The sequence below is a fragment of the Bos mutus genome, chromosome 1, assembly GCF_027580195.1.
Source record: "Bos mutus isolate GX-2022 chromosome 1, NWIPB_WYAK_1.1, whole genome shotgun sequence".
Lineage (NCBI taxonomy): Eukaryota > Metazoa > Chordata > Mammalia > Artiodactyla > Bovidae > Bos > Bos mutus.
This window is the reverse complement of record NC_091617.1, coordinates 119,307,206-119,326,486: the sequence shown is the minus strand read 5'-3', so window position 1 is coordinate 119,326,486 and position 19,281 is coordinate 119,307,206. Positions and strand designations below refer to the sequence as shown.

Below are 19,281 nucleotides of genomic sequence, written 5' to 3'. Positions count from 1 at the left end.
TTCCCAACCCAGGGATTGAACCTGGGTCTTCTGCATCACAGGCAGATTCTTTACTGCTGAGCCACCTGGGAAGCCCTGTTCAAGGTCACTGAGCACAAATAATAAACTGTTTCTCTTCCCCAGATAAAATAGTCTAAAAATCTAACCAAAACAAATGAGCAAGAAGTCATGGAGCTTAATGTTTTTTCAGACTTATTATTTTAAAAAAATCTTCATGAAAATACATTTTTTTTAAAAGAGTTTGAATCTCTGAGCTTCTGAAAATATGTTTTCCTGCTCCTTCTAGCTATATCTGCCAAAGTCTTAGTTCTACACGCTTGTAAGATACTTTAAATCATTTGTGCCTATTCATTTTGATTACAGTAACTGGAGGAAAAACAAAGTGAACCATTCCAGAAAGGGCTACAGAAAGTATGTTATTAACATTTTTCTACCATCAAATTTAGTCATCAACTTAATTGCTGAGATTTAATTGTTCTCATGAGGCTTTCACAGTGACTGCTTCATTGACCATCTTGTTCTACAAAGGAAATATATGTACTGACTCTGAAATTCTATATTATTTCTGGGAAAAGAGAATAATTTAGTTGATAGAGAAAGCAAACATATTTCATTCAAAATATGTATTTGTGAGACTTTTGAAGAATAATCAGGGCGAATTTAAGAATACTTCCCATTCCTTCAGTCCCTGACAGCTAAAGATCTCAATGCACCATTTACAGCATAAGAGAGTCAGCAGCTAGTCAACAAACCTCTAATAAAAACTTCTTCCCCTTCACTTATGTTTAACAAAAATAGAAAGACCATTGAAATGCAGACTAAGGAAAAAGCAAGACTATCAGTCTGACTTACTAAAGGACTTTTTATGTCTTGGTGCTGTATCTCAATTGTTTATGTATTTTTGCTGCATTTCTGTGAGTTCTTTTCCTGTTCTCCCAAGAAAATTTTGTATTATGGAGGAGGAGATAAGAATGGAGTGTTATATTTTGGAGCGGAAAGAGTAGTTTCCTATATATGTCCTTTCACAATTGTACTATACAATTAACATCTACATAGCATTCTATTCTCTGTATTCCCCGTAAATCATCTTCAGATACAGGTTAATTCGAAGTAAAAGACCATTAAGGCTTATATCATTTCATTATACCCACCGCAACTAAATTTGTTTCTGTGTATAAATAGACAGATTTATGTGTATTGTTCCGGAAACAAAGTTTAATGACTCTGGAAACCACTAATTGTATAATGTGATATATGCCATAGAAAGAAAACTATGAGATGCATTTTTCAAAGTTATATATACACACATACACATATGCATGTGGGGGCATGCTTACTGGATATAGAAAAGTGGGAAGAGTTAAGGCTCAGTTGTGAGTGGCATTTGTCCATGTGTATTTGAGGAATGGCAAAGGCACACAAGCACGAGGAAATACATAAACACATATTTTAATCCCCTCTGCACAATATAGGAGAATCAATTAGCTGTAAATGGTGGTTTGAATTGTTATGTAGATTTCTTAGTTCTATGAACTTTTAGGATTCTATGAATGTTATTTTTTTGCTTTTTAAAGAAACACACATGCCCACCAAACTTTTCATCTGAGTGAAGACTGAAATCTCTATTCTTGCAGTTCTCCAAGTGTTTTCAGGTTCTTTAAAATAGAAATTAGTATCCTAGTCCATCTTTTTCATTTTTCTCATCACTTGACAGATCTTTCTTCAAGTTCTCTATGAATCCTTCATTGAATCATTAGAGGTTGTGTTCAGAGGTTTAGTAAGGGAAGAAAACTGTGGAGAATGTTTTACAGAGTAAGAATATGGAAAATTAAGTGATAAAAGTTGCTTTCTTTTAAGGGGCAATTGCAACAAATGACAACATTTTCTTCCAATTTTCTTATTTGCAACAAATCAGCTTACTTTAAACAATTCATTACTTAAATTACTCCAAGATGTATATGCTACATGAGGGGAATGACTTGTCCAATTATTTTAACACTTATTTCTAACATATAATGAAGCCCTGGTTAAGAACTAGCAAACAAGTAGTATTGTAGTGCATCATAAAATGTTAACACAGGGAAGGAGGAGCCTACAATATTTTTGTTTTCTGGAAAATGAAACAATAGCCACTAGATGTACTACTGTTAAATTACAGTTCTCTATTCCAACATAGAAACTTGGTTGGAGATAACAGAATTTACTCTAGTTGGTTCAACTAGTAGTGGATTATTAAGAAATATTAGAAATGTAACAAAACTTTTGAAAAGACTGAGGGAATAGATTCTAGGTTGAACTTACAGTAATAATTCCAAGCATCACACTGAAGAACTGCTCACATCAGAGCCACAGTAATTTTACTGACTTCAGGCTTTTTCTACTACCAAGTCTAGAGCTGCACTGGACAGGAAAACTGCCATATCTGCTGTCAGTCTCAGATACAAGCTCTCCATTTCTGTCACTCCAGACCTGGCTCCTTACTACATGCTTCTGAGTTAAATCTCATACAAATGCATCTAGTTAGTAGAAACTGCACCTTACACAAAGAATGACTACATAAAATTTTCAAATTCTAACTTGGAAAGGTTTACAATTCCAGGACAACAAAAATATGAAAATGAGGTTCATGGTAGCTTAGAGACAACTACAAATGACAAATATCTATTCTATAAACTCTTCATTAGGCCAAAACTCTCAATATTTAAGTTTCCTTTATACTAGTTTTACTATTATTGTGATTTCAATTTGGAGTCTGAGAGCTAGAATAAGAATTAGGACACACAGCAAACACAGAGAGAGGACCATGGGAGGACACAGCAAAAAGATGGCCATCTGCAAGCCAAAGAGAGAGATCTCAGAGGAAACTGAACCTGCTACCACCTTGATCTTGGACTTGCGGTCTGCAGGACTGTGAGAAAGTAAATTTCTGTTATTTTAAAAAAAATCAGTCAGCTAGTGGCTGTCCATCATTGAAGTGATACAATAAAGAAGTCAGAGTTGGCTACCTTGTACTGAATTATCTAACTTGGTAAGTATCTTCAGTTTCTTTGATATGGCATCAAATTCTGTTTCAGTATGAAACTTAATTTATCAGTTCAGGACCATTTTAACAAAAATTATATCTCTTTGTTTCTAGTTAATGGTTAGGCCATAAAGTCTGAATCAAGCCAAAAGAAATCCAAAAGCAGAATCTTTGACCATCCAGTGGTTAGGATTCTGTGCTTTCACTGCCAAGAGCCCGGGTTCAATCCCTGATGGGGGAACTAAGATTCCACAAGTCATACCATGCAACAACAACAACAACAAAAAGAATCCAGAGGTTTCCGTTTACATAACTTTTAGACTGCCAGAACTACCAATTTACTTTGAAACAGTCCTTTACAGATCACATGTTGGCCTGACTATGTTAAAGCGACCTCCTCATAAACATAGTCTTAATTTTTAGATAGCAACTAGCTGGATATTTTCTCCAAACCTAGGAAACATCTTACATATGGGTACTGAAGAATTAAGAATAATATAATATACTATAATATATTAATAATATAAGAATGATAAGATAAAATATAAAATTAATATATGTAAATAGATACAAATAAACACCATGTAAATAATAATATAAGAATACAGGTATCTGAATCTAAAGTAAAATTTGTTTTTACATTTGACAAAGGAAAATTATCATCCACACTTGAGCTTTCCAGAGCATAAAAACATTTTGACGAAATATTTGAGGACCTGGACCAAGTGTGTGTGGTAAACATTTCATACAAATAACAGCATGTGCCCAAAGTTCAGGCAAGCACATAATCGCTTAATGAAAACAATTAGTAGCATTGGCAAACACTTCTCTTGATCTTTCCATGCCTATGACTGTATCTATGTGAGAAATGCTTGTGTGACTGTATGGCTATTCCAGTATTCTTTTCACAATTTATGTTTCCCAAAATATTATCTAGGCTGAGGTTACCTTTCTCCCAAGCAAAATTTTCCCTGTATTGGACCTGTTTTCTCCACTTCATTCCAGACTCTCCCCCTTTTCCTGTTCCTCATGGACTTAACCACCTGAAAACATTTTATTTATTTATATTTAATTGAAGGATAATTTCTCTACAATGTTGTGTTGGTTTCTCCTATACATCGATATGAATCAACCTTAGGTATGTCCCCTCCCTGTTGAACCTCCCTCCCACCTCCCACCCCATCCCACTCCTCTAGGTTGTCATTAGTCTTTGTTTGTTTGTTTGTTTTCCATTATTCTTTGTTGTTGCTTCTGCCCACTCCTTTCCTGTGCTGCTTTCTCTTTCTTGCTTTTGCTCTAATTGTTTGTGTTCATCTTAATAAACTTATAAAGTATTTTTGTGTATGCTGTTCTCCCACATAAACTCAAGTGGGCTGACAATAGGGCCAGTCCTTTAAGTGGAAGTTATGGGAGAAAGGGTGGTATCCAGAAAATGCTGGGATGATGGTATTTTTTCTTCTTGGTGTGGGAAATTTAACTCTGAAGGTCATTAAGAGAATAGCCTTTTGATCCAAAATTTTAGGCTATCAGCAGTCAATATCGAAGAAAAAAAGGAAGAACACTATGGATGTTTAAAAGAGTCTTCAGAGCAAAGAAATGTCAGAGACCTTTACCAAATAGAATGTGTTCAATCTCACACTCAGACATTCGAGAAAAGAGTAGAGCTGAAAGATGTAACTACAACTAATGCTGCCTTTAGGAGCTGGTGTGTGTGTGCCCTCTGTCGCTCAGTTGTGTCTGACTCTGCAACTCCATGGACTGTAGTCTGCCAGGCTCCTCTGTCCATGGGATTTCCCAGTAAAGCACACTGGAGTGGGTTGCCATTTTCTCCTCCATGGTATCGTCCCAACCCAAGGGGAATGGGATAAATATTGTGAAGATTATTTTTTAGTTAAAAAGGATATTCATACTCTCTAAAGATAATTACATTTTCTCTACTCATTTGTATGTCCTTATCTACCAGAATTAAGTGCTGAACAAAACGGTTGTTATTGATTAATTGATTTTTTGATAGGATGGTTTCTGACTGGTTAGATGATCTGGCAAAGAATGCTAATATAACTTTAACTCCAAAGGGTTTTTGCAAAAGTTTCATGAACAAGAGAAGGCAAGAGAGAGAGAAGACAGAAACAGAAACAGAGAAAGGCAGAGAGACAGACACAGAGACACAGAAAGGCAGATAGAGAGAACATTTTCTCATGAAATTAGATAGGTGTTTGAGATTGCAAAAGCAAACAAGGTATAGCTGTTTTAAGGATTTTATTCTAGAAGGGGATCAGTCTTGTGGGAGAGTGATTTATTCTGTCTCAAGAATCAAGGAATTCTTCACAAAAGGGTTGTTGCCTGAACACAGTTTTTAAAACATATTTCTCAAAGTTTAGTGCAGCTGTTCTCAGTTCTTTCTGAATATTAGGAGGAAAATTACCTGATAAGTACTTAAATTGCACCATTGTCCAGATATCTTGTTTCCCCAGCCTTCTCCAAGAGGAGTCATTCTAATGGGCAGCGTGAAAATTATTGGTGCAGTGTCCATTAGTTTTATCACAAATTCTTAGGTTCTCAGGATCTCAAGTTTGGGGGCACTTTGAATAAATATCTCAAATGATGTTTGTATCCCTAGGTGTTTGAAAAGTTTAAACAATAGACAAGATGTCATTAGGTAGATTGACAGTGGTGTGACAGGAGGGCATCCCAGGTAGAGGTAACAGTCTGTGCAGATCCACAGAGGTGTGGAGCTGGATGGTGGATGAAGAGGCTGAAGATAAGAAGAAGCTCCTTTATGAAGACTGTAGTGTGTGAGCTCAAGAGCTGGACTCTTGTCAGGCAGAAGAAGAGAGCCATGGATGGTTTTATAGCCCAAGTGACATGCACAAAAATGAATTGACAAAGACGATTATGGTGCAGTGTGCAGGAAGGACAGAAGAAAGGAAGACCAACGTGGAGGCTTTTGAAAATATCCAGGTGGTGCATGGAGCAATGATGAGGAAACAGAAGTCCTACATACAGTTTGAAAGAAGGATTCAGAGAACTTAGGGAGATGTATTAAGAAAAAGAGGAGGACTTCCGTGTGTGTTTGTTCTTGCTTTGAATGGCAACAGCGGCACCTGCGTTTTTTATTTTACATGTTATTGAAGGGAATAGTGGGGCTTCCCTGGTGGCTCAGTGGTAAAGAATGTGCCTGCCAATGCGGAGACACGGATTCTATACCTGGGTCGGGAAGATCCCCTGAGAAGAAAATGGCAACCCACTCCAGTGTGCTTTACTGGGAAATCCCATGGACAGAGGAGCCTGACCAAGTATAGCCCATGGAATTGCAAAATTGTTGAATACAACTCAGTGACTAAGAAAAATCAACAAAAGGGTATACTACATACCCCATTCATGTTCTTTATGAATGTTTAATATGAATGCATGAATGCAGAGAAACATACCATATTGACAGGAAAAAGGAAACATTATCAATAAGTGAATTTGCTTTAGATGGTAACAAGAAATCTAGTTCACTTGGTAAATTCTAAGGTATACTTGCAACGTCAACTAAATTAAAACCTAGTTTTGGTAATACCATTTTGAAAATTCAGATATAGCGTGGCAAAATTAAAGGGTAAAATTAGTTACTTTCTGACTATCCCAGGTTTTATGAAATTGACTTAGAACTTGAGGAAACAGTTCTGATTGGAAACTGGACCTCCCATGGCTTCACCTATTATGTTAAATTCTCTCTGGAGTTTGAACTAGAGACAACTTTATTTTTGAGTGTTTCGTTTGGTTGTTTGGATTTAATAACTATATGAGAAATAACTGTTTTCAGGAGTGCTGTGAATGTAAAATATGAACAAACCTAATAATGTACTTAATGAACTATAAAAGGGTAGATTAATATCCTGTGTAAGTTTAGCAAGCTAATTATAATACAACGAGAGGCCAATGCACATATACTTTACTTAGCTCTGTGTGGGAAGGGAATTTCCCATATTCCTGGTTCAAAGGAGATCACTGGTATGCTGAATCACAAAAAGCAGAAAAGGCATGATGTTCATTAAGGATAAAGTGGGGAAATTAAAAATATAGCAATTATGGCAACTGCATGTGCTGTTTTCAAATTTCAATCATTTATTTAAATATTTTAACAACTCCCAAGTGATGCATATGATTTGAAATAAAATTATCAAAAAAGAGTGCAAAGTCAATTTTTGGGAGAATTACAAATGCAAAAAATGATCAAGCCACTCAAAGTGGCTTGGAAAATGTCCATGGACACTAGCAAAATAAATAGTGTATGTAATTCAATACATAAAAGGATTAGTTCATTTATTATTTATTTCATTAAATTATTTTAATGAAAATAGCCATGTCATCTTTTCTAAGAAAAATTCATGCTCACTACAAACTTTTTCAGAAAATCATGAGGAAGAAAATAAATATACATATTTTCCCCTCTATCTAGAGAGGACTACTGCTGATAATTTGGCTATGCATCCATGAAAAAAATAGTCTTAGAAGTTACCTGCCTTAAGTGCTTTGCATAACCTGCTCTTTTCCTCTTATTAATGTGACATGTACACTTTTTTAATGTCAACCATTTAAAATGGTTGTCAATGCCCTAGTATCAGACATTAAGTTCTTACAAGTAAATAAAATATGAACAAAATCGCAATAAGCACCCTAGTACATATACTTTCACACACTCATCTAATTATTTTCCTATATAACTATCTAAATTATTAACCTCAAATTATATGATCAAATTGATGTTTAAAAAATCAGTGTATAATTTGCTCTCATATTGTCACTGAAAATGTTCATCTATAAGTCCTAAACAATTTCATAGCTAAAAAATCAACCTAAACAACATTTAAAGTGTTTTTTGAACATTTATATATTCTTTCATACATGGTCATGCTCATTAACATAATTTCAATTGTCTTATTGTGTATTATAATTTTTATGTAATCCAATCTATTAAACTTTTCCTTGGAAAGCTGTTTGCCACTTTAAAATTATAAAAATAGCTTTCTAAATATTCTTTATATTTTATTACTATTTTCTTCCAATTACATCATTAATTCATTTGAGATTTTTGGTATAAGAATATAGTACTTTTGAGTCAAGATCAAATTGTTCCAATGTTATTCATTTTTAATCCATCCTTTCCCCCTCATTGATAGAAAAATGCTAGTTTTACTACATAGTATATCCAGTAAATCCTTACTTGTCTGTTTCTGGAATCTTTAATGTATTCCATTGATTTCTTTTCCCCTATTCTCTCAGAAACAGTTTAATTGATTACATTTTTTATAACAAATTTCTAATACCTGGTAGAGCAAATCCTTCTCATTTTTAAATTTTAAGTTGCTTTCAGGTAATACACAGTTATTTATTTTGATTAATTTTAGTATAAATTTTTTCTTAAGTTCAATTGGAGTATTAAGATCACTGAGGCCTGTCTGTAGTGTGGATCCTGTTAGTCAGTTTAGCCAGAATCTCCCTTATGCTTGATGTTTCCCCCTTAGTAACTTTCCATCCATTGCCCCACCTCACCCTGTTCCTTGGCTATGTTTCCACCTGCCTCTTTGGAATTGAGACCAGTCTCTCCCTCACTGTAAAATCCCCTTGCAGTGGCCTCTATACCTTTTTGATAGTCCTGATTAAAGTCTTCCTTTGGCCACCTCATGCGAAGAGTTGACTCATTGGAAAAGACTCTGATGCTGGGAGGGATTAGGGGCAGGAGGAGAAGGGGACGACAGAGGATGAGATGGCTGGATGGTATCACCGACTCAATGGACGTGAGTCTGAGTGAACTCCGGGAGTTGGTGATGGACAGGGAGGCCTGGCGTGCTGCGATTCATGGGGTCGCAAAGAGTCGGATAGGACTGAGCGAGTGAACTGAATGGAACTGAACTGTCATCTTTAGCAAAACTCATTGAATACTTTTTCTCTTTAACAGTACTTTCATAAAAGCAAAATTTAGAAAAATACTTGTAAAGCAATTGTTTTCATGTGACTGAAAAATCAAAATTCCAAAGAATAATTGAATTTATTGTGCATATCTGGGTGTTCTGATGATGGCTTAGCAATGTTTATATGAGTAATATAATAAAGCCACACATAGTTAATAAATTCTTATATATATATTCATTAAATTTATTTGTATTGACTTCCTTTTAGCAAAGCAATAAACACATAATTGAGATTTTGCATAATATGTGTTATGAATGTAATGTTACAATAGACCACCTTTCTAGTGCCTATTTATCATTATTTTCATTTTGAAAGCTTTATAAGTGAAAGTTTTATAAATGTGTTATAAAACTTTTAAGTTGTATAAATGTTTATAAATGTGTTATAGACTGAATACTAAATTTTCAGTTTATTTTAGTGAAATAAAATAACTCCTAAATTTTATAAATGTGTTACATACTGAATCATGTCCTCCCCAAATCTATTTATGCCCAACCCCAGTACTCAGATTTAAATTGAAGAAAGTGGGAAAAACCACTAGACCATTCAGGTATGACCTAAATCAAATCCCTTATGATTATACAGTGGGAGTGAGAAATAAATTTAAGGGACTAGATTTGATAGACAGAGTGCCTGATGTACTATGGATGGAGGTCTGTGACATTGTACAGGAGACAGGGATCAAGCTGATCCCCAAGAAAAAGAAATGCAAAAAGCCAAATGGCTGTCTGAGGAGGCCTTACAAATAGCTGTGAAAAGAAGAGAAGAGAAAAGCAAAGGAGAAAAGAAAAGATATACCCATTTGAACGCAGAGTTCCAGAGAATAGCAAGGAGAGATAAGAAAGCCTTCCTCAGCGAACAGTGCAAAGAAATAGAGGAAAACAATAGAATAGGAAAGACTAGAGATCTCTTCAAGAAAATTAGAGATGGCAAGGGCACATTTCATGCAAAGATGGGCTCAATAAAGGACAGAAATGGTATGGACCTAACAAAAACAGAAGATATTAAGAAGAGGTGGCCAGAATACACAGAAGAACTATACAAAAAAGATCTTCACAACCTAGAAAATCATGATGATGTGATCACTCCCCTAGAGCCAGACATTCTAGAATGTGAAGTCAAGTGGGCCTTAGGAAGCATCACTACGAACAAAGCTAGTGGAGGTGATGGAATTTCAGTTGAGCTATCTCAAATCCTAAAAGATGATGCTGTGAAAGTGCTGCACTCAATATGCCAGCAAATTTGGAAAACTCATCAATGGCCACAGGACTGGAAAGTCAGTTTTCATTCCAACCCCAAAGAAAGGCAATGCCAAAGAATGCTCAAACTACCACACAATTGTGCTCATCTCACATGCTAGTAAAGTAATGCTCAAAATTCTCCAAGCCAGGCTTCAGCAATACGTGAACCATGAACTTCCAGATGTTCAAGCTGGTTTTAGAAAAGGCCAGAGGAACAAGAGATCAAATTGCCAACATTCTCTGGACCATTGAAAAAGCAAGAGAGTTCCAGAAAAGCATCTATTTCTGCTTTGTTGACTATGCCAAAGCCTTTGACTGCATGGATCACAATAAACTGTGGAAGATGGGAATGCCAGAACACCTGACCTGCCTCTTGAGAAACCTGTATACAGGTCAGGAAGCAACAGTTAGAATTGGACATGGAACAACAGACTGGTTCCAAATAGGAAAAGGAGTACATCAAGGCTGTATATTGTCACCCTGCTTATTTAACTTATATGCAGAGTACATCATGTGAAATGCTGGGTTGGATGAAGCACAAGCTGGAATCAAGATTGCTGGGAGAAATATGAATAACCTCAGATATGCAGATGACACCACCCTTATGGCAGAAAGTGAAGAAGAATAAAAGAGCCTTTTGATGAAAGTGCAAGGAGAGTGAAAAAGTTGGCTTAAAGCACAACATTCAGAAAATGAAGACCATGGCATCCGGTCCCATCACTTCACAGCAAATAGATGGGGAAACAGTGGAAAGAGTGGCTGACAATTTTTCTGGGCTCCAAAATCACTGCAGATGGTGACTGCAGCCATGAAATTAAAAGATGCTTACTCCTTGGAATGAAAGTTATGACCAACCTGGACAGCATATTAAAAAGCAGAGACATTGCTTTGTCAACAAAGGTCCATCTAGTCAAGGCTATGGTTTTTCCAGTAGTCATGTATGGATGTGAGAGTTGGACTATAAAGAGGGCTGAGCGCCGAAGAATTGATGCTTTTTAACTGTGGTGTTGGAGAAGACTCTTTAGAGTCCCTTGAACTGCAAGGAAATTCAACTAGTCCATCCTAAGGGGAATCAGTCCTGGGTTTTCATTGGAAGGACTGATGTTAAAGCTGAAACTCCAGTATTTTGGCCACCTGAGGTGGCTGACTCATTTGAAAAGACCCTGATGTTGGGAAAGATTGAAGACAGGAGGAGAAGGGGACGACAGAGGATGAGATGGTTAGATGGCATCACTGACTCAATGGACATGAGTTTGGGTAAACTCTGAGAGTTGGTGATGGACAGGGAGGCCTGGCATGCTGCAGTTCATAGGGTCACCAAGAGTTGGACACGACTGAGCAACTGAACTGAAATGAACAACCCCAGTACCTCAAATTTTTATGACCTTGCTTGTAAAAAGGGTCATTGCCAATGTATTTAATTAAGATATGGTCCTACTGTAGTAGGGTGAAACCTTATCCAATATGACTGGTGTCCTTATAGTACAGGGAAAATTTGAATGCGGACATACTCACACAGACACAGAATATGATAAAGATGAAGGCACACATCGGGGTGATGCATCTTCAAGCCAAGAAAGGACAAAGATTGCCAGCAAACCACCAGCAGCTAGGAGACGAACATGGAATGGATTCTTCCTGACAGCTGTCAGAAGGAACCAACCCTGCCAACACCTGAATCCTAGACTTCCAGGCTACAGAACCATGAGACAATTTTCTGTTGGTTTAGTCCCTACTTTGTGGTACTCTGTTATGGCAGCCCTAGCAAATTTCTAATGGGTTAACATATAACTCATTTTATTGGTAAAAACAAATATTTTATGTTTTCTCCAAAGTGTTCTTCTCAGATATGCTTTCATTGTCTCTAAAGAACTAAAATTCTACAGTTCTTTAAAATCTTTCAATGCTGGAATATTTTGCTGTGGGTGTTTATTCACTAGTTCAGTTCAGTTCAGTCGTTCAGTCGTGTCTGACTCTTTACGACCCCATGAATTGCAGCATGCCAGGCCGCCCTGTCTATCACTAACTCCCAGAGTTCACTCAGACTCACGTCCATTGAGTCAGTGATGCCATCCAGCCATCTCATCCTCTGTCGTCCCCTTCTCCTCCTGCCCCCAATCCCTCCCAGCATCAGAGTCTTTTCCAATGAGTCAACTCTTCGCATCAGGTGGCCAAAGTACTGGAGTTTCAGCTTTAGCATCATTCCTTCCAAAGAAATCCCAGGGCTGATCTCCTTCAGAATGGACTGGTTGGATCTCCTTGCAGTCCAAGGGACTCTTAAGAGTCTTCTCCAACACCACAGTTCAAAAGCATCAATTCTTCGGCACTCAACTTTCTTCACAGTCCAACTCTCATATCCATACATGACCACTGGAAAAACCATAGCCTTGACTAGACGGATCTTTGCTAAGTCATGTCATATTCTTTGAGACCCCTGTGGACTGTAGTCCACCAGGCTTCTCTATCCACGGGATTTCCCAGGCAAGAATACTGAAGTTGATTGCCATTTCCTTCTCCAGGGTGTCTTCCTGACCCAAGGATCAAACTTGTATCTCCTGTGTCTCCAGCTTGGCAGATGGATTCTTTACCACTGAGCCACTTGGAAAGCCCAAAAGTTACTCCAGCTGAAAGAAAGGAAAATCTCATTCCCAGACTAAAGCACATAAAACATAGGATGCATTGCTCAATTCTTTCCAAGCCCCTTTTAAATGAGATGAAACTTTGAGCTACTGTGGCCAGCAACCACTTTTTACAGAAAGTAAATCTTAGTAAATATTTTATTAAAATAAAACTACTCACAATTCCAGTGTTCAATTTCTATGCCAGGGAATCTGTATTTAGTTTCAAGCATGTGCTTCCCAGGTGGTGCTGGTGGTAAAGAACTCGCCTGCCGATGCAGGAGATGTAAGAGACCAGGATTCAGTCCCTGGGTTGGGAAGATCCCCTTGAGCAGGGCATGGCAACCCACTCCAGTATTCTGCCTAGAGAATCCCATGGACAGAGGAGCCTGGCGGGTAGGGTCCACAGGGTCACAAAGAGTCAGGCAGGACAAGTGGTTAAGCACGCTTGCCCGTGTTACATCCAGACCTACATTTATAGAACTATAAGATGAATGTGAATTGTCCAGTTTTGTAAAACATTCCTTAGCCCCTGCAATGAGTTTGTGAGTACTTCTTGAACAAAGGGGAGAGTGAAGAAAAGTGATAACTTAGATGTTTGACACTGTTGGAAAACAGATCTTTATTGAGTAAGAAATATTATATTCACAGTATCTGAGATGGAATATTTTATGAGTTAACTAGTCTTTCTACCTTCCCTAGGTGCTTTGGCTACCAGTATCCTCCTTGAACTGTGAAGCACCACCATCTTTTATTTCAGGGTATTGAGATGCTTTCCACAAAAGTGTCTCCCAGAGTCAGAAGAGCTGATGTTTAGTAGTGTGGTTCCAGTGCTGAGTACTGGATTCTTTATGTCAGAGCTATATGTGTGCAAATGAATTTACTTTTGTGCATTTCTTTTTTTTAATATAGTTGACTAAAAATGTTGTGATAGTTTCAGGTGTACAACAAAGTGATTCAGTTATATATATACATGTATCCATTCTTTTTCAATTTTTTTTCCCATTTTGGTTGTTACATAACATTGAACAGAGTTCCCTGTGCTATACAGTAGGTCTTTGTTGGTTATCCATTTTAAATAAAGTAGTGTGTACATGTCAGGCCTAATAGAAAAGCTCTAAGGGACTTCTCTACACTGTTGAGCCCAGGGCAGGAATTCCTCCCTCTGAGTCTATACTGCTCATTACCGAAGGGCAGTTCTGGGGATAAAGCCCCAAGTGTTTTTAGACTTTTCTCATGGCTTGCTTCTGTCCCTTTGCCAGTCCTCATCTATTTATCCAGAGTTTGTTATAGTGTCACTTAGAATTGTCTCATTTATCATCCTCTAGAGATTAAAAAGAAAAAAGGGAACATATTGTAACTCTATGCCCTCTTATGATTTGCTTCAAAGACTTTTAATCACGCACATATTTTTATGTGCACCTGTGTGTATGTGTGTGTGATTACTGCTGTTTTCAGCTTTTATTAAGAACTAAATATGCTCTATTTTCAGTTCTTTTTATTCATTTTGGTATATTTTTGAGAGAAGGGAAAGAAAAGTGTCCTGTTTCTGCTGCCTGTGTAAAACATTACTGATTAATTTTTAAAACTAGAAATATTTATGACTGAATTCATAAAATTCATTGAATTCAACATGGAAAGTTTCCAGCCTAAAAAACATGTACATCTGAGAAAATATATAGGCTCTGAGTTTAAGACCAGAATGAATGCATATTTACTGAGTAGAACCCAATAAGTGAGACTAAGTTATATAAGGAGAAACAATCTGTTTGTCTTTGTATCCAGTGGAACTCTTGTAGACCATGGAACCAGGAGTTCTAAGAAGGTTCAGAAGAGTATGCCTTAGACATACTGCATCCAATTTCAAGGCAGAAAATATTTGCTATAAGTTTAGTTGAAAACAAAAGAAGTACAATAGTTCTGAGAAAGATATCAAGTTCATAAAGTTTTCTGGCTGTTTAAAAATTATCCTGAAAATGATGTTGGTTTCAGTGCTCATTGGTTGGAAAGCTTTATAAAATATACATAATATACATTTAATGCCTTCTTTTTAGTAAATTGTGTACAAGTATTTTCTGGAGATAAAGATTATACAGTACCATTGGGCCATTCTGTACAGAATTTGGTACTGTACAAGCATATTGATAGATTAAAATTTCATCTAGAGAGACCTTAGCAGAAACTCCAATAATAAATATTTTGGATGAACTTCTTCCTGTTCACTGTCATTTAATTTTTTCTTTCTTTCTTTTTTTTTTTTTTTTTTTTTGGTAAGAGGATAATTGCAAAGGGCTAAAGGGGAGTAGAAGCAAAGGAGTTGTAAGCTGCAGATATATGCCATTATTTCAAGGTGTCTAATGGAAAAGTTTCAGAGAATTAAATAGGCTGTTGGTAGGAAATATAGCTTTAAAAGTATTTTATAAATGGTGAAAATAATACTAGGACATTGCAGAGCAAAATATTAGATTTTAAAGATAAGGAAAAATTACCTTTGGAAATCTGTACACACACCCCCAACTCTACCCCCTTCCCTTGGCCACACATACAAATCAAGTAACTAATAAGGGAAAGAAAATGAGAATAGCTTCAGATTTCTCAGCAGCAATATCTTAAACTATAAAACAATAAAATAATGCAGTTAAAGTACCCAAAAATGGAAATGTGAACCAATGGTTTTATACCCAGCCAAATATCCTCTTAGTACAGGGGCTGTAAAGAGTTATAATCATGCAATACATGAAAGAATTTATTTCAATAAACCTTTCCTGAGGAATCCTCTATAAAAAGAGTTTCAGTAAAACATAATATCTGGAGAAGCTTCTTTATAAAGTCTGGGGTTACGGCTGAAAGCATTTAAAATCTAAAAGAAAAAGATAAAAATGACAAAACACTGTGTGCATATTGCAGGTTCTGATGTTGGAGAAATAATGTGATCAATTAAAAAATGAAAGGAGAAAGACCAGAGTAAAAGGTGAGTAGAGTGAACTTGTTGATTGATCCACTGGTGTTAGGATAAAAAGATATATTTAAATCTGATAAATGAAGAACGTGAATTTTAAGTGTATTTTGTTCAACGGGCATCAGCACTGAGATTATACTAAAGAAGGAGGAAAAGAAACAGGTACCTTCTGACATTAACGTAAATAATACTCGTTTTGGAACAAAAGTATGGTTATAGAAGGGTATTTGGGTAAAGCTAACCATTAGGAAGAAGAGTTCAAATCTTCACAAATAGCAATGGAAATAAGCAGGGAAAAGATAGCAAAGCAAGCTACTAATATAATGGAATATATTCATACTTACACACTTATAAAACTTAATACTGTTACAGAACTGTGACCAACTGTATTAGTTATATCAATGCATATTAGTGAGCTTAACTTACATAATATAAGAAAAAGATTTTCAGATTGACTAAGGAAGCAAAATTCAACTTTATGCTATATGCAAAAGACATAACTAAAATAAAGTGAATTGAAAGCACTAAAGATAAAAGTATGTGCAAAAATATGTCAAATAAAGGCAAGTAAGAAGAAAGCAGGGGCCATGATCTTGATCTAAAACAAGGTAGAATTCAGGCTGAGAAGAATTCAGCATTACAAAGTAGGACACTCTGTAATGCTAAAGGCTACCATTCACAATGAAGATATTAATATCTATTCACCAACTACCAGTACAGCTTTCATAGGGCAGAAATGATAGGAGATGAAAGAGAAACAGACACATATTAAAAATAGGAAACTTTTGTACACCTTGCTCAGATCTAGATGGATCAAGAAGACAAAATGTCAGGAAGAACATAGAAAACCCGAAAACCATAATATAAAATATACAGATATATCTTAAATATTTATCCTGATAACACAAAATATACCTTGTTTTCAAGTATACATAAACATCTATTAAATTAGTTAATATTAGTTTAAAAATAAGTTAAAAAAACAGTAATGCAAGCTTTATTAGACCACAAGGCAATAAATCCTCAATTAGTTAAAATGATAACAAAAAAGGACTCTTTCACCAGGAAATTTGAAAGAAGTTAACTCATATCAAAGGAAAAATACAAACAAAAATGTCCATATTTCTGGAAAAGAATAATAATGAAAACATACTATATTAGAATATAGTTAAGACATTCATAAAAGAGTTAGTAGAATATTTTGATTTTGGAAGAGCCTTCTATGCATAAAGGACTATAGAGGGGACTTCCCTGGTGGTCCAGAAGTTTAGACTCCATCCTTCCAATGCAGGGAACTTGGTTTCAATCCCTGGTCAGGGAACTAGATCCCACATGCTGCAACTATGAGTTCACGTGTGGTGAACGAAGATCATGCATGCCAGAACTGAGACCCATCACAGCCAAATAATAAATATTTTTTAAAAAGAGTTAGAGAGAACCGCAACCCACTCCAGTGTTCTTGCCTGGAGAATCCCAGGGATGGAGGAACTTGGTGGGCTGCCGTCTACGGGGTCACACAGAGCTGGACACGACTGAAGTGACTTAGCAGCGTACTTGAATATCACCATGGCTGCAGTGTGGAGGAAGGGTAGATGGAGCATAGAAGCTCAGAGACCAGGTAAATTAGACTAGAATGGCAGCAGTGGAGATGAAAAAGTGGGCAGATTTTAGTCTAGAAAGTTGGGTTTTTGAGCTGTAACCTACAGAAATTGGGAAATGATTGAATGTAAATGACAACAGACATGAGAAACAAGAAGAGTCATGGTTCATTGGATAGGACTTGGATGAGTGGACGTGCCATTTAGTGAGATAGGAAGACTGAGAAGATTTGGGGTGTTCTGGGAGTGGAAAATAACTTACAAAATAGCTTACAAAATAAACTACAAAAATTTCAAATAGAAGAAACTGAAAACACTAATAAAATATGATTAAATTCAACTTTTTAATTAAAAAATCTATATTTAAAAAGATATAATTTTCACCTATCAAATTGACAAATTATAATGGTGATGAAATGAACACTTTGATACTCTTCTAATTTTTTAAAATAAACTTTCAACCTTCCTATTAGCAATATGGAAATATATGGCCTATAAACTACAATTCAACTTCTAGGAATGAAATCTGAAGCATTAATTAATTATTTGTACATATATGTATGTACAAAATGTCAATCACAGCCTTATGTATAATAGCAAATTGGAGTCAGTCATGAATTTTCATGATATAAATTTTAAATAACAAATGAATAAATTATTACACCAACATTCAATAAGCGTCTATACAGTTATTATTAATCATGGTTTTGAAGGCATACTTCAAAAGGCATTTTTAGTTATATCAATGGAGAGTTCTTTGAAGTTAGCAAGATATGTGCACCAAGCTTTATTCTAAAATACAAAGTAAATTTCACATAAAAATAAGCAACCAAAATGTATCAAGGTCAAATAACCATAAAAAGTTATAATAAGAAAAAATGAAAAGGAGTAGCGTAATATTCTGAAAGACAAAGAAAGCACACTATAACCATATGTGTGATTGAAACTATTATATCTTACTTCAAAGTAAGTTAAAAGTCATTAAGAAAATTATTTAGGACACAAAAGAAACAGCATAAGCATGAATTAGAAAACTCAAATATGGTAATATCAAGTGAGAATGCATGGGCATTAGAATCTATGTAATTAAAATTGTAAGTTCTCATGTGATTAAGGAGAGCCCAAACTGTAAACATTGCAGAACACACACACACACACACACAGGACAAAATATTTTTTAAAATATTTCAAAATGTTCCCAGTGGTTATCTCTAAGTGGTAGAATTACAGGTGATTTAAATTTTTTGCATTTTTTATATTTTCTTTTTTTTTGTACAATGAACAAATATTCTTTCCATAAATCTTTTGTCATAGAGAGGACCTCAGGTGCAAAAGATGAAAATGATACTCCTCAACTAAGGAAACATTATCTTTAGTCTACATGAGCCCCTGCTTTTATCTCATGTGTGTGCTTGCTCTTATTTTCATCCCTGCTTTACACTCTCCTTCCGTCTGTAAGCAGCTGCCCTCCTGTATTGAAGGTGTACCACTTTGTCTATATGTCTTCTTTTAAGTGTTTCTATTTATGTGCATGAATCTCAGTTTACATAAATGGAGAAAGAACTCTCTGAAGTAACCAAGCCTCATTTTGAAAATGCAGAATATAAATAGCAACAGAAGTATATGAAGGTAAAATATCATATTAATACAAAGTTTCAATAAAAGAATGAAGAGGAATAGTATACATTCCTAAAGACAAGGAAAACACACTATATTGGCATACTTAACAAAAATTAAACTGTTGCACATTGTATATCAAAATAAGCTAAAAAGCATTAAAAGTGATTTAAGACATGAAAGAACAATATAAACATGGATTAGAAAACTCAGAAATCATTGACAAAATTAAGGAAAAATCTTAAATATAAGGAAAAAGTTATTT

The 19,281-nt window shown here is 35.7% G+C and overlaps 1 non-coding gene across 1 annotated transcript; it reads right to left on the bottom strand.

Moving 5' to 3' along the window:
- Nucleotides 1-71, bottom strand: TRNAH-GUG (transfer RNA histidin (anticodon GUG)). Its single transcript has one exon. It is a non-coding gene; the product is annotated as a tRNA-His (tRNA).
- Nucleotides 72-19,281: the final 19,210 nt, after the last annotated feature.